A 12,650-nucleotide genomic window follows, 5' to 3' on the forward strand; every position below is an offset into this window, starting at 1 on the left:
TTTAATTGTCTTATTTCTGTTTTTATTTCATTTACTTCTTTTTTTAATTCAGATATTGTGGGTTCTCTTAGAAGTATATCTTTTTTATTAATTCGTTTGAGTATTTCAGCAAAATTGTAATCCTCTGGTGGTTTGAGTAATTGAATTGGTTTATTTTTTGCTTTTGTTAATGTGATAAATTGGGTAATTATTTCTCTCTTTTCTTCTGGATCATTTATTTTTTCTATAAGGTCTAATATTAAGGTATCTTCTTTGAATAGCATATTACAGGAACATTCTTCTATATTCTGTTCAGATCCAGATTGTTCTGTTGAGGACATGAAATAATCGTCATCCTCTATTTGTCCTACCATTGTAGTATCAGTGGAAGATTCAGAAGAATCATCATCATATATTTGTATTATATCATATAGTTTATTTCTAATGGATTCTTCTAGGATTATAGTATCTATTTTCTTTTTTATTTTACATTGGCTTTTATAATGACCAACTTTTCCGCATTTATAACATACAGGTAATTTCCTTTTACCCTTATGGTATTTGTATTTTGGAGAGAATCTTTTTATGAATTTATCTTTCTTGTGTTTTTTATAAGATTCCTTTTCTTTTCTTTCTGTCTTATATCTTTTTTTTTTATGAAATTTTTCTCTAGATTTTTCTATATGATATCCGAATTGTTCACAGAAGTCTCCTAATTCTTTTTTACCAGTTATTTTTTGTTTATCTAATTGTTTCTTTAATTTCATGTCAATACATAGGGCTAATCCTTCTGCACATATTTGTGTAGATAATTCTCCTAATGTATAAACAGAATATGGTATTATTCCTCTATTTTTATTTTTTAATCTAGTTTTTACCTTTTCTGCAAATAAATATGGTAATCCGGCAATAAATTTTTCTTTCCAATGATCCTGGTGGCTATCTTCTCTGCTTAATAGTCTGGAAAAAAAAACATTTTTGTACCATTTATAATGGGATAGGGTTGGACATCTTATATATATATATATATATATATGGGAAAAGTTTATGTAGAGCCAAGGCTCTAAACAATCAAATTTGAGCCCACCTCAAAACGTTTATTGGAAAAGGTTGTTTTGATACCCAAATATCCTCCAATTGATCATCTCGACACCAAGATGCATGGACATGAAAAAAAAAAGGATTTCCAATTTTGAAAAATAGTGCATTTTGTAATGCATTTTAGGACCGTCAAGTTTCAAGATTTTCAAGTTTTCATAGATCTGCGTGACCTACATTATTTTTTAAGTTTTAAATTTTATAGGGAAAATTACAAAAAATACCCTAAAATGGACTATCTATGCAACTTACCCCCACCCCAATATTTTCCCTCATTTTTTTCCCCAAAACAACATTTCCTGGCAACCATGGGAAAAAGTAGTTATTTTTTGGACGAAAATGCCCTTCCCGCACAAACCAAATCAATTCGCGGGTCCCAAGTAGCGTCTGCCGGAGCAAATCTTTGCACTGCAAGAGCGCGTTCTCATAATGCCGGAGTGCTATGGCTCCGACCTGCATTGCCGAAGTGCACATTCAGAATGTCGGAGCGCTTGTTTATACTGCCGAAGGGCGGTCCTCTATTGCCGGAGCACTATGGCTCTAGAGACTTCATGGTCGAAGCGGGTTTTTCCACTATCAGGGCGAGTTCTCATAATGCCGGAGCGCTGCGGCTTAGTACTGCAGTGCCGGAGCGCACATTCAGAATGTCGGAGCACGTGTTTGTATTGCCGGAGTACGTGTGAAAATAAGAGAGAGAAGACCGTGTGAAAACAAACAACGGTAGTTTAGTCTTATTTCATGCTACTTTTGAGTGGAGGCTTATTTGTGAGGAAAGGTTGTTTGGAGAAAAAAGTGAGAGAAAAGATTGGGGTGGGGGTAAGTTGCATAGATAGTCAATTTTAGGGTGTTTTTTGTAATTTTTCCTAGATTATAATTAAAGATGAAAATATATTTTAAGTTTATCACAAAGATTTCCAATATTGAAACAACATTTTTTGACACCATTTGAAGGTAGGCTTTATACAAACTATATATATATATATATATATATATATATATAGGAAAAGATATTGCGTGCCTAGGTGCGTACTGCTACAGTAAACGCCTACGCCCCAGATTGAATCTGGGTCAATTTGAGGATCACAAATGTATGATAGTATTTTAATTTTAATTTTTTTTCTACAAATCTAGATCACTTGAAATTTTAAACGTGTGTTCTTAAAAAATAGACGAATCTATGAAAATATCAAAAAATAATTTTACATGAAATAAATTACCAAAATAACCCCGAAATACTTTGGGGGGTATTTTGGTCAATTTGTTTTATGTTATTTCTTTTTATATTTTTATTAGGTTCGCCTTGATGAAAAGAAAGCACATCTAACATTTTAAGTGATTTTGATTTGTAAAAACAAATTAAAATTTAAACCCTAATGGACATCTGTGAGCATCAGATCGGCCATAGAATGACCCAGATTCAATCTGGGCCATTCGTGTATGGACGTATGGGCGTACAACATTGACTCCTATATATATATATATATATATATATATATATATATATATATATATATATATATATATATATATATATATATATATATATATATAGGTAGTTCAAATATTGCACTTTCAAAGCACTCAAATACACTTTGTGTTTTGGGCACTTCAAAACTCAAACTTTCAAATTGGATAAACAAAAAATTAAAAGAATCCAAAATTTTGGACCTCTTCGCATAGTGACCATTCATTCTTTAATTCCGAAAACTTTGTCCAAATTTCCTAAAGTCAAAAGATATAATGTCCGTTTGCTCCCTTGGGAATAACACATGCTACGAATACTTTTTAGATCTCAATATTTGAGGATTTAATATCTACAACCTATAAACTAATTTCAATAAAAAAATTTATAATAGACTCTATGTACTAGAAAAAAAAACTTCCTCGAGATTTAATAAAAGACGATCTAATTTTTTAAGAGCTAGATCTAAGTATCGTAAAAATCCAAATTCAAATTTTTTCTTTTGAAAATAATCGTCTAATAGTTCTTATGTGGTTCCCAAGACCTTAGACTAAAATATTCTGTCCAAATAGGTGTCATGTGGGAGGGATTAGATATATAATATCCTCTCGCAGGAGCATAGCATACCGGCTCTTTCCTATAAACTTGTGTGCACGACACACGCTAGACACAAAGCAAGAGTAAAACATGAATTCTTGGAATCAAACGAATTAAAATCTCGTCATAGTTTGCAAGATTTTGGCTTGTATATAGTGTTAATTTGGCATTCATTGTCAGATCAATGCATTTGTGAACCAATTAACCTCTTGAGCTAGACAGGAAACATTGCTTAGTCTGTATGGATGAAAAGTCAACCTGAACCATGTCATTTGTTTATATTTATTAATTTAAAGGATCTAAAGAATTAACGAGTCCAATCAAAACCGGCCATGATAGTTCGTTAATGTAGGTGATAGGTTCTGCTCACCCTCTTAGTTTTTTCTTTATTAGCACCGGGTCATAGTGAGATTTCATTTAAAAGTATTCCTGTCAAGTGAATGAGACAATATGTTTTGGTAAGATATAGAATCTCCATAAAATTTCCTTTATTTTTTTGTTCATTATTACTATATCCAAAATTACGCATGGTAAACTTCCGGTACTTCCACCTTGTGTTCCCTCTTGTTGGACAGCAGAGATGAAGCATCGATTAGATTATATTTACACAGGAAAAAAAAAAATTTCCGGTGTCTATCATCACCAAATTACCAGAGACACCCCTTTGGTGTGGTGTACCATAAACCATGTGCCAAATGCATGTTATGCTTTCCCAAAAGCTAACCGAGTGTTTCAAAAATCAAAGGTTTCTGATTTGGATTGCCGATTCGGGTAGGGTATCGATCATGACCTTACAATTTTGGGATGGTATGGATTCTGACACAGTTCGCTCTCTAAAACACCCTTTTGTACATATATTCTCCCTTTTAATAACGGTTATCTAATGTTTTTTGAGGTCCCCAAAATTCATACCCTCTAATCCCTTATCTCAATTTTTATTTGGATCATGTAGATTGGATACTATCTTAAAAGATATAAATTCATATTTGATGTATACTTTAATTAATCTCTCTAATAATGCGACAATTTTGAGCTCCATTGAATCAGCTTAGGTCTTTGACCCGTAGCTACAAATATAAGAATGGATACCACCACGGTGTGGTAACTAGGTGTGGGATGCAAACACCACGACCCCAACCCCTTTCCTACTGCTCATTGTTTGTTGTTTCCTTTTGAATCGTGTATATTGGTAAAAATCATTTAACTGTGTCATGCAATTCGTGTAAATAACTCATTTCTTAATAACAAATTAATTTAAATCTCAACCGTAAGTGCTTATCATTGATATATAAGGACGGAAATAAAAAATCAACTGTCAGTTTTTTATTCTTTAAGAACCCTACTCCATCCACCAATTCCATTAATACAAAGAAATAAAGTAAATAAATAATAAACTACTGTTTTCTAACGCAGCACAGCTCGAGGTCCCTCCCATTCGTATTTATTGATGTCTATTACTTCATCCCGAAACGCATGGTCACATAGAAATACGTGTACCAAAATTTTTATTCGATTTAGATCCTTGAAACGTTGTTCATAATTTTTCATTTTGGTAAAACCTTTTTTGTTTGGGAAAAGTTTATACAGAGCCGAGGCTCTAAACAATCAAATTTAAACCTATCGTTATAATGTACTTTTTTTTTCAATTCATACGTAAATTTCTTTAGAAAATTTAAATCTTCAAAAATAGTACAGATGGAACAGATCTATGAAAACTTGAAGATTTTGAAAATTGAGGTCTTAAAATGCTTTATAGGATGCACTGTTTCCAAAACTTAAAATTCATTTTTTCCTCATGTCCATACATCTTGATGACGAGATGATAAGATATTTGAGCATCAAAACAACCTCTTCTAGTGAAATTTTTGATGTGAGCTCTATTTGATTATTTAAAGCCTCGACTATATTTCAACTTTTTCCTACTTTTTATACACAAAAAAAAGAAGCAGATTTTTTACGTTCTTTATTATTTACTAGATGAGCTAAGAATCTCATTCGAAATCGTGATCGCGAGAACCCAAATTGAGGGAAGAAAAAACTAAATAAATTATTTTACTGTATTATTTATCTCTAGATACCAAATGCTTCCATTTGCCCATTAGAATGCATACCAAATGACTATTAAGGCCCTTGATCTTGTCTTATAAATCAAATGCCCCCTTTCTACAAAAATCGTAAACATCCTTAGATCAAAGATGGGATCTCAGGTGGCTGTTAAACCCCACGCCTTATGCATTCCCTTCACTGCACAAGGGCACATAAACCCTATGATGCAGCTTGATAGGATCCTGCATTCCAAAGGCTTTTACATAACATTTGTCAACTCTGAGTTCAACCAAGATCTGATTACGGAAGCGAATGGTCACGTTCCAGCCACCGGATTCGACGATTTTCGGCTAGAAACGATACCCGATGGACTAACTCTGAGTCATGGAAGGACCACAAATGTGCTTGAGCTTTGTGAGTCCACTAGGAAGAACATGAAGGCTCCCTTTAGGGAACTCATGACTAGGCTCAAGTGTAGTCCAGGTGTGCCTGGTGTGACTTGTGTGATCTCTGATGGAGTTTTGAACTTCACTCAAGAGGTTGCTGAGGAGTTTGGGGTCCACGAGTGCTTGTGAATATTGGGGTTACCTTCAGATTCCTGAGCTCATACAGAGAGGATACACACCCCTCAAAGGTATGTTGCCTGTAGATAATGTCTTTAGGGTAGGCATCTAGTTTAGATGTAACTTAAGGGTTTGATTTTGTTTTATGGGCTTATCTAGGGATAGAAACACTAACTAGATATTCTATTTATTATTTCTTCAAACCTCCAAACCTTTATCTTATTTTTTAGCCCAAACAAATTTTACAAAAGACAACCTTGTTAAACCCTTTTCTCTCCATGTCTCTCTCTCCAACCTCCCAAACTACTCTCTCTCTATATTCCCCCAACTCTCTCTCCCTCCCCCTCCCCCATATCTCTCTCCCTGTTCCCCAGTTTTCTCTCTCTCCTCCCCTGTGTCTCTCTCTTTGTTCTCCCAACTTTCTCTCTCTCTCTGTGATAGAAGCACATGAAGATAGAGAAAGAAGTGAGAGAAAGTTTGGTTTTTTAAAAATGTCTTTTTCAAATTTGTTTAAGTTAAAAAGTTAAGATAAAAATAAATAAACTTAGTTTAAGGGGTTAGAAGATATAAAAGATGAAATCTCTCTGTTATAAGATAAATTTGGAAAATTTGGATCTATGAAGAAATAAAATTAAAAAATTAGATCTATATAGATATTTTCCCAATAAAAAAAAGATACTCACAACATTGCTAAGCTCCCTCTCTCCTTCTCTTTCTCTAGGCGAATGCACATAATTTAGTGTGAAAGGAGCTCATGTCGGTATAGTGATTCTATTTCTCACATCTGTGTGCGCTAGAATTACCAAAACGAGTAGCCAAAAGATGTTCTGCTCCCGCAGGTGTATAGTATATATTTACTCACTTGAGTACAACACATGTTTGGAATACCTTTTAGATCTCAGATTTTGGGTATGTAAATACAACCAATAAACTAATCTCAAAAACAAAAATAAACTCTTTATGTACCAAAAACAAATCCCTCAAGATTGAATAGAGACCGTACTCTTTTCGAAATGTTAGACTTTTTTTTTTTTGGTAATTCAATAGGATTACATACTCCTACTTGTTTTGAAAAGAATCAAATATTTTATAGTGTTGGTCAAATTGGAGGTCCTGACCTTTAACTGTGTCGTATCTAAGGAGCTACTACCTCCATGACCCTAGCCCCATTATCTGAAGCGTTTGATCTACGTGTCAAAAAATTCAAAATTAAATATTTTTACTTTTGAAAATAATTATCTAGTAGTTCTTACGTGACTTCAAAATTTTAGATTAAAAATAATCTTTCTAAATAGTTAGAAAAAGAACATGGAATTGAATATGCGACACACATAAAGTTGCATGGTACAATTTGGGTTTACTCATGGTTTGTAAGTGGAGTATTCGCACAGTCTGATATCACTGCCAAAATGGAAGACAAAACGGGGCGTTATCTTTTACCCACCAGGTTAGGGATAAAAAGGGGGAGTCATTTATATCAACTTCTCTTTACATCAATTATGTTTACAAATTTGATTTTGTAGTAGCACTTAGCCACAGGATCTTCGTGGTTCCCATGAAGATTTTAAAGGCAGATAACGAAAAGGAGAAAAAATAATTTTCTTGAAGGAAGACAAAATGAGCCCTTTCATTCTAGGGAAAGAAAGAAATAAAGGCTCAAGGAATATGTTTAAGGTAAAACTTTCTACATGACCCCACTCACATATAACTTACATGTGATCCCACTTCTTAGGCATTTGATTTGAGTGTAAAGCTAGGATTACTCATATCATAATCTCTCTCTCTCCATCTTGTAAATTTCCAAATCTTTTTATTTTTTTGTAGTTATTAAAAACTTATTAATTATGAGTTTCTATCATTTTATCAATATCTTCCATGTTTACATTGATATGATGCTAGTAGACCAAAGGATCTGGGATCACTTAAAAATGTTTCCTATAGACAAATTTGTACTTTTTAGAAATGCATTCTATTTTTCAGAGATGTATTGCAAACTAACACCAAAAATGTAATGAAGCATGATTTCTTATCAATAATTTCTATGTTTTTATGCTAAATTGGCCTATTAATAAATCGAAGGGCACGCATTACCATTCTGTACTAATGTGAAAAGCATTTGAAAGAGCAAGATGGGTTAGAAAATTCACATCAAATGGACCTGTACTCTAATTTACAATTGAGTAAAATTATTCTCCATGAGTTGAACTATCGTAAATTAAGTTTTGAAGTTAAGGCACTTTAGTTTGCAAAAAGGATCTTAATCAACTGTACATTGGACTCTGTTTGAAGGTTGTTTTGATTGTGTGAGTGCAGATTTAAGCTGCCTTACAGAAGGGTACTTGGAAACCATTTTACACTGGGTTCCAGGAATGCCCAATGTTTGTCTCAAGGACATGACAGCTTTTATTAGAACCACTGATCCAGATGACTTCCTCCTTAACTACGCCAAAACAAAATCTCAGATGACACTGAGGACTTCGGCCCTCATTCTCAATACATTTCATGATTTGGAGAAGGACGTTGTTGAAGCGATGAGATCTAGAATCCCTTGCCCACTTTACACAATTGGTCCTCTTCTAACCTTTAGCGAACACGAATCCAAGGAAGAGGATAAGTCCATTCCGACGACTTTGTTGAAAGAAGAGACTGAGTGCTTGACTTGGCTCGATAAACAACAACCTAAGAGTAAATTTTGGTAGCCTTGCAATGCTAACTCCTGATCAAATCAACGAGTTTGCTTGGGGGCTTGCAAATAGCCATAAGCCCTTCATATGGATCATACGTAGAGATATCGTAATGGGTGAAGCCGCTATTTTGAGCCAAGAGTTCATGGATGAAATTAAGGGTAGGGGCTTGATCGCAAATTGGTGCGACCAAGAACACGTGCTCTCACACGCTTCAGTGGGTGGGTTTTTGACGCACAGTGGTTGGAATTCCATGCTCGAGGCCATCTGCAATGGAGTGCTCGTCATATGTTGGCCATTTTTCGCAGAGCAACATACCAATTGTAGGTACGCCTGTATTGAGTGGGGTTTTGGCATGGAGATAGACAACAATGTCAATGTCAAGAGGGATACAGTGGAGGCCGAAGTGAGGGAGTTGATGGAAGGGACGAAGGGAACGAAGTTGAGGGCCAAAATAAAGAAGTGGAAACATGTAGCAGAGAAGGCTATCAAACCAGGAGGCTCCTCTTATGAGAATCTTGATGCTTTAGTGAAGGAAGTCCTTCTTAAGAATTATGAGAGTTATCCTATGCTTTGTATTAGGAATAGAGTAACATATGCAGTTGTGACCAAGTTTCTATAATACGTTTATGTGATTGAAGCTTTTGTGCTGATTAAGTTTTGCCATCGTTACAAGCACAAGACTTGATTCAAGCTGATCTTAATGAAGTTTATTCCATTTATGTTAGATTTTTTGGTTGTGGTCCAATTGAGAATCACATGACCTTGTCGTGGGCTTATTTGCATCCCTAAAAAGTGTGTAGTCACTCACCTTTATGGGATGGAATATTTAGAGTGTCATATTGTTTACACTTCGATATGTACCGATCACTGGGTGAGACCAACTCAAATCTTTGCAAAACTGAGTTAAATTGTGAAATAGTGAGAAAGTGGGATCACTTGAATTACGGGCTCAAGAACGGTACATATCTATTGATGTCCAATTCTTTTCTGAGTCCATTGGCAGCACCAACTTCCAGACTTGTATAAATAACTTCAAAAATACTTTGAAATCTTTATTAAAAAATAATAAAAAATTACAAAAAAATAAACTAAATTGATCAGAGCAGTGTTTTAAACCTCTGTCGAGGTCAGTCGGACTCGCCCAAGGTCACTCAGACTCAGCCAAGGTCACTCGGACTTGGCCGAGTAACTCGATGAGGTGAGTTTTGGGGGAGTAGTATGTACAAGGATTTTTTTAGTTCTATTAAATGAATACCTCAATTTTAAAACAATTGCGTTGAGAAGCCTTTTTCATTAGTACTATGTAATAAATTTTAGGTGAGTGATTTCATGCAACGGTTGTATAGTAATATGATGCAACAATCTTCAAAAACCATGTTAGGGCGATTTGTTTGATTCAAAATTTGAAATATACATTATTTTCATTCTAATGAACAATCACAAAAAAAAAAAGAAAAATTTGAAAACGTAACTTAGAAAGTATTTTTATCATTATCATTGATGAAAGAATTGAGCTCAAAATTTTATAAACACGGGATGCGTCCATCAAGATGTATTAGGCTCTATAAATCAAACCCCCTCTTTCTACACAAATCGTAGGCATCCTTAGATCAAAGATGGGATATCATGTGGCTGGTAAATCCCACGCCCTATGCGTCCTCTTCCCTGTACAAGGCCACATAAAACCCATGATGCAGGTAGCCAGCATCCTGCATCCCAAAGGCTTTTACATAACATTTATCAATTCTGAGTTCATCAAAGATCGGATTACCGAAGCAAACGGTCACGTTCCGGCCTCCAAATTCAACGATTTTCGACTATAATCAATACCCGATGGGCTACCGAGTCATGGAAGGGAGCTTTGTGAGTCCACTAGAAAGAACATGAAGGACCTCTTTAGGGAACTCATGACTAGGCTCAAGTGTTGTCCAGGTGTGCATAGCGTGACTTGTGTGATCTCTGATGGGCTTATGAAGTTCACTCAAGAGTTTGCTTAGGAGTTTGGGGTCCCAATAGTGACCTTTTGGACCACGAGTGCTTGTGGATATTGGGCGTACCTTCAGATTCCTAAGCTCATAGAGAGATGATCCACACCCCTCACAGGTATGTTGCTTCCCTATCTAACCATTTGAGTAGACATCTACTTTATGGGCCTGTTTGATAATTGGAAGCAAGTTCATGAACGGTAAGTTGAAAGTTTATGAAGAACTGTAAATTAGAAGTTACTTAAGAAGTTCATGGTTTCTGTGTAAAACATACTATAATATATGATATATTGTATTTTATATTTATCTTTCATATATATATATATATATATATATATGAAAGATCGTATATTACATAAATATATAATATGCAAATACATATGTTATATAATATATTTAACATAGTATAATATACAGTATTGTGTATTTTATATTTATTTTATTATATAATATATATTATATATTATATAATAAAATATATTATATTACATAAATTTATAATATATATAACATAATAATGTATATTTTATTTATTTTATTATTATAGTTATATAAGATAATATACTATATTGTACATTGTATTTTATATTTATTCTATTAATATATTTATTTATTTTATAATATTATAATAATCTATTATATTTTATAATATTTATAATATACTATAATATATATATATATATATAATATAATATAATATATTATACATTGTATATATTTTTATTGTATAATATTATAAATATCTATTATATAAATAAAATATAAAATATAAAAAAATACATTATATAGTATACAATAAATTATATTGTATATTATACATTAAAATATATACATTTTATATATGGGTGGGGGGGAGGGGGGGTGGTTCATAAAAAAAAAGATTCCAAGTTTAAGTTCTAACTTTTGGGTTGGAACTTTTTTTTTAAAGCAAGATTGGAATTTGAACAGTCCTTGGAAGTTTGTTTTGAAGTTCAATTTTTTTATCAAAGACGAAACTTGAACAGTATTAAGAAGTTCTAAACTTTTAGGAAGACACTTCCTGTTATCAAACAAGCCCTATATGTAACTTACGGGATTGTCTACAAAGAGACTATTTGTCTTTTCTAAATAGAGGTCATAATCATTGTACTCATTAGATGTCAAATTGGATAAATTGGGGTGAGTCACGAAATTTGAGAAAAAAAATTTTACGTACTTTTTCAATGACACTACCCTTTTTGAAATTTAAGGGACAATAATGACAATAATCTCCATGTACAAAAGATAAATGGTCTCTTTGTAGTCAACCTTAACTTAAAAGTTTGATTTTGGCTTATTGGGCATGGTTTTTTTATCTAGGGAGTAAAACACTAACTGCAAGGGGCATGGGTTTTTTATCTGGGGAGAAAAACACTAACCGCAAGTCTGCAATCCCCTCTCTCTTTGTGTAGGAACACTCATATGATTGCGTGAAAGGAGCTCATCCTGGTAAAGTGCTTCTATTTCTCACATTTGAGTGCATATGAATTGCCCAAAAGATTAGCCAAAAGATGTCCTACTCCTGCTTGAGTATAACACATGTTAGGAATACCTTTTAGATTTTATATTTTTGGTATGTAATTATATATTATAAACTAGTCACAAAAAAAATAAGAAGTTCCAAAAATAAACTCTCCATGTCATAAAAGAAAATAAGAAATCCCAAAATAAACTATCCATGTAATAAAAACAAAAAGTGATGCTTAAAAAATGATAAGAGACTTTCCAATTTTTGAAAAGCTAGATTTTTTTTTCTTTTTTTTTTAGATAGATCAATGGAGATTATAGGCTCCTACTAATTTTGAAAAGAGTCAATTTTTTTGAATGTTAGTGAGAATGGAGGCATTGACCTTTAATTGGGTCTCAGGTGGCACTACCATTATGACTCGAACCCTATTATCTAAAGAGCTAGATCAAAGACAAAACTCAAAATTCAAAATTATTAATTTTAATAGTATCATCTAGAAGCTCTTATGTGGTTCCCAAAATAGTAAACTAAAATAATCTTTCTAAATAGGTGTTTTGCGCAAAGGAGTAAATCCATAGCATACTCCTGTAGGAGCATATTGCACATGCTTGATTAAATTATATCCTCAAGCTAAAGCATAATCTACATTCACTCCCTCTATTAGAGAGCATAATCAACATTCACTCCCTCTATTAGGAATAAAGTAATATTTGTAGTTGTGACCAATTTTCTGTATTAAATTTATGT

General features: G+C 33.4%; 1 pseudogene; it reads left to right on the forward strand.

Moving 5' to 3' along the window:
* Window positions 1–5,265: 5,265 nt before the first annotated feature.
* On the forward strand, window positions 5,266–9,100 carry LOC18442953 ((R)-mandelonitrile beta-glucosyltransferase pseudogene; annotated as a pseudogene).
* The last annotated feature ends 3,550 nt before the right edge of the window (window positions 9,101–12,650 follow it).

This window comes from Amborella trichopoda, chromosome 4 (assembly GCF_054954075.1).
Source record: "Amborella trichopoda isolate Santa Cruz 75 chromosome 4, AtrichopodaSantaCruz75HAP2 v2.0, whole genome shotgun sequence".
Classification (NCBI taxonomy): Eukaryota; Viridiplantae; Streptophyta; class Magnoliopsida; order Amborellales; family Amborellaceae; genus Amborella; species Amborella trichopoda.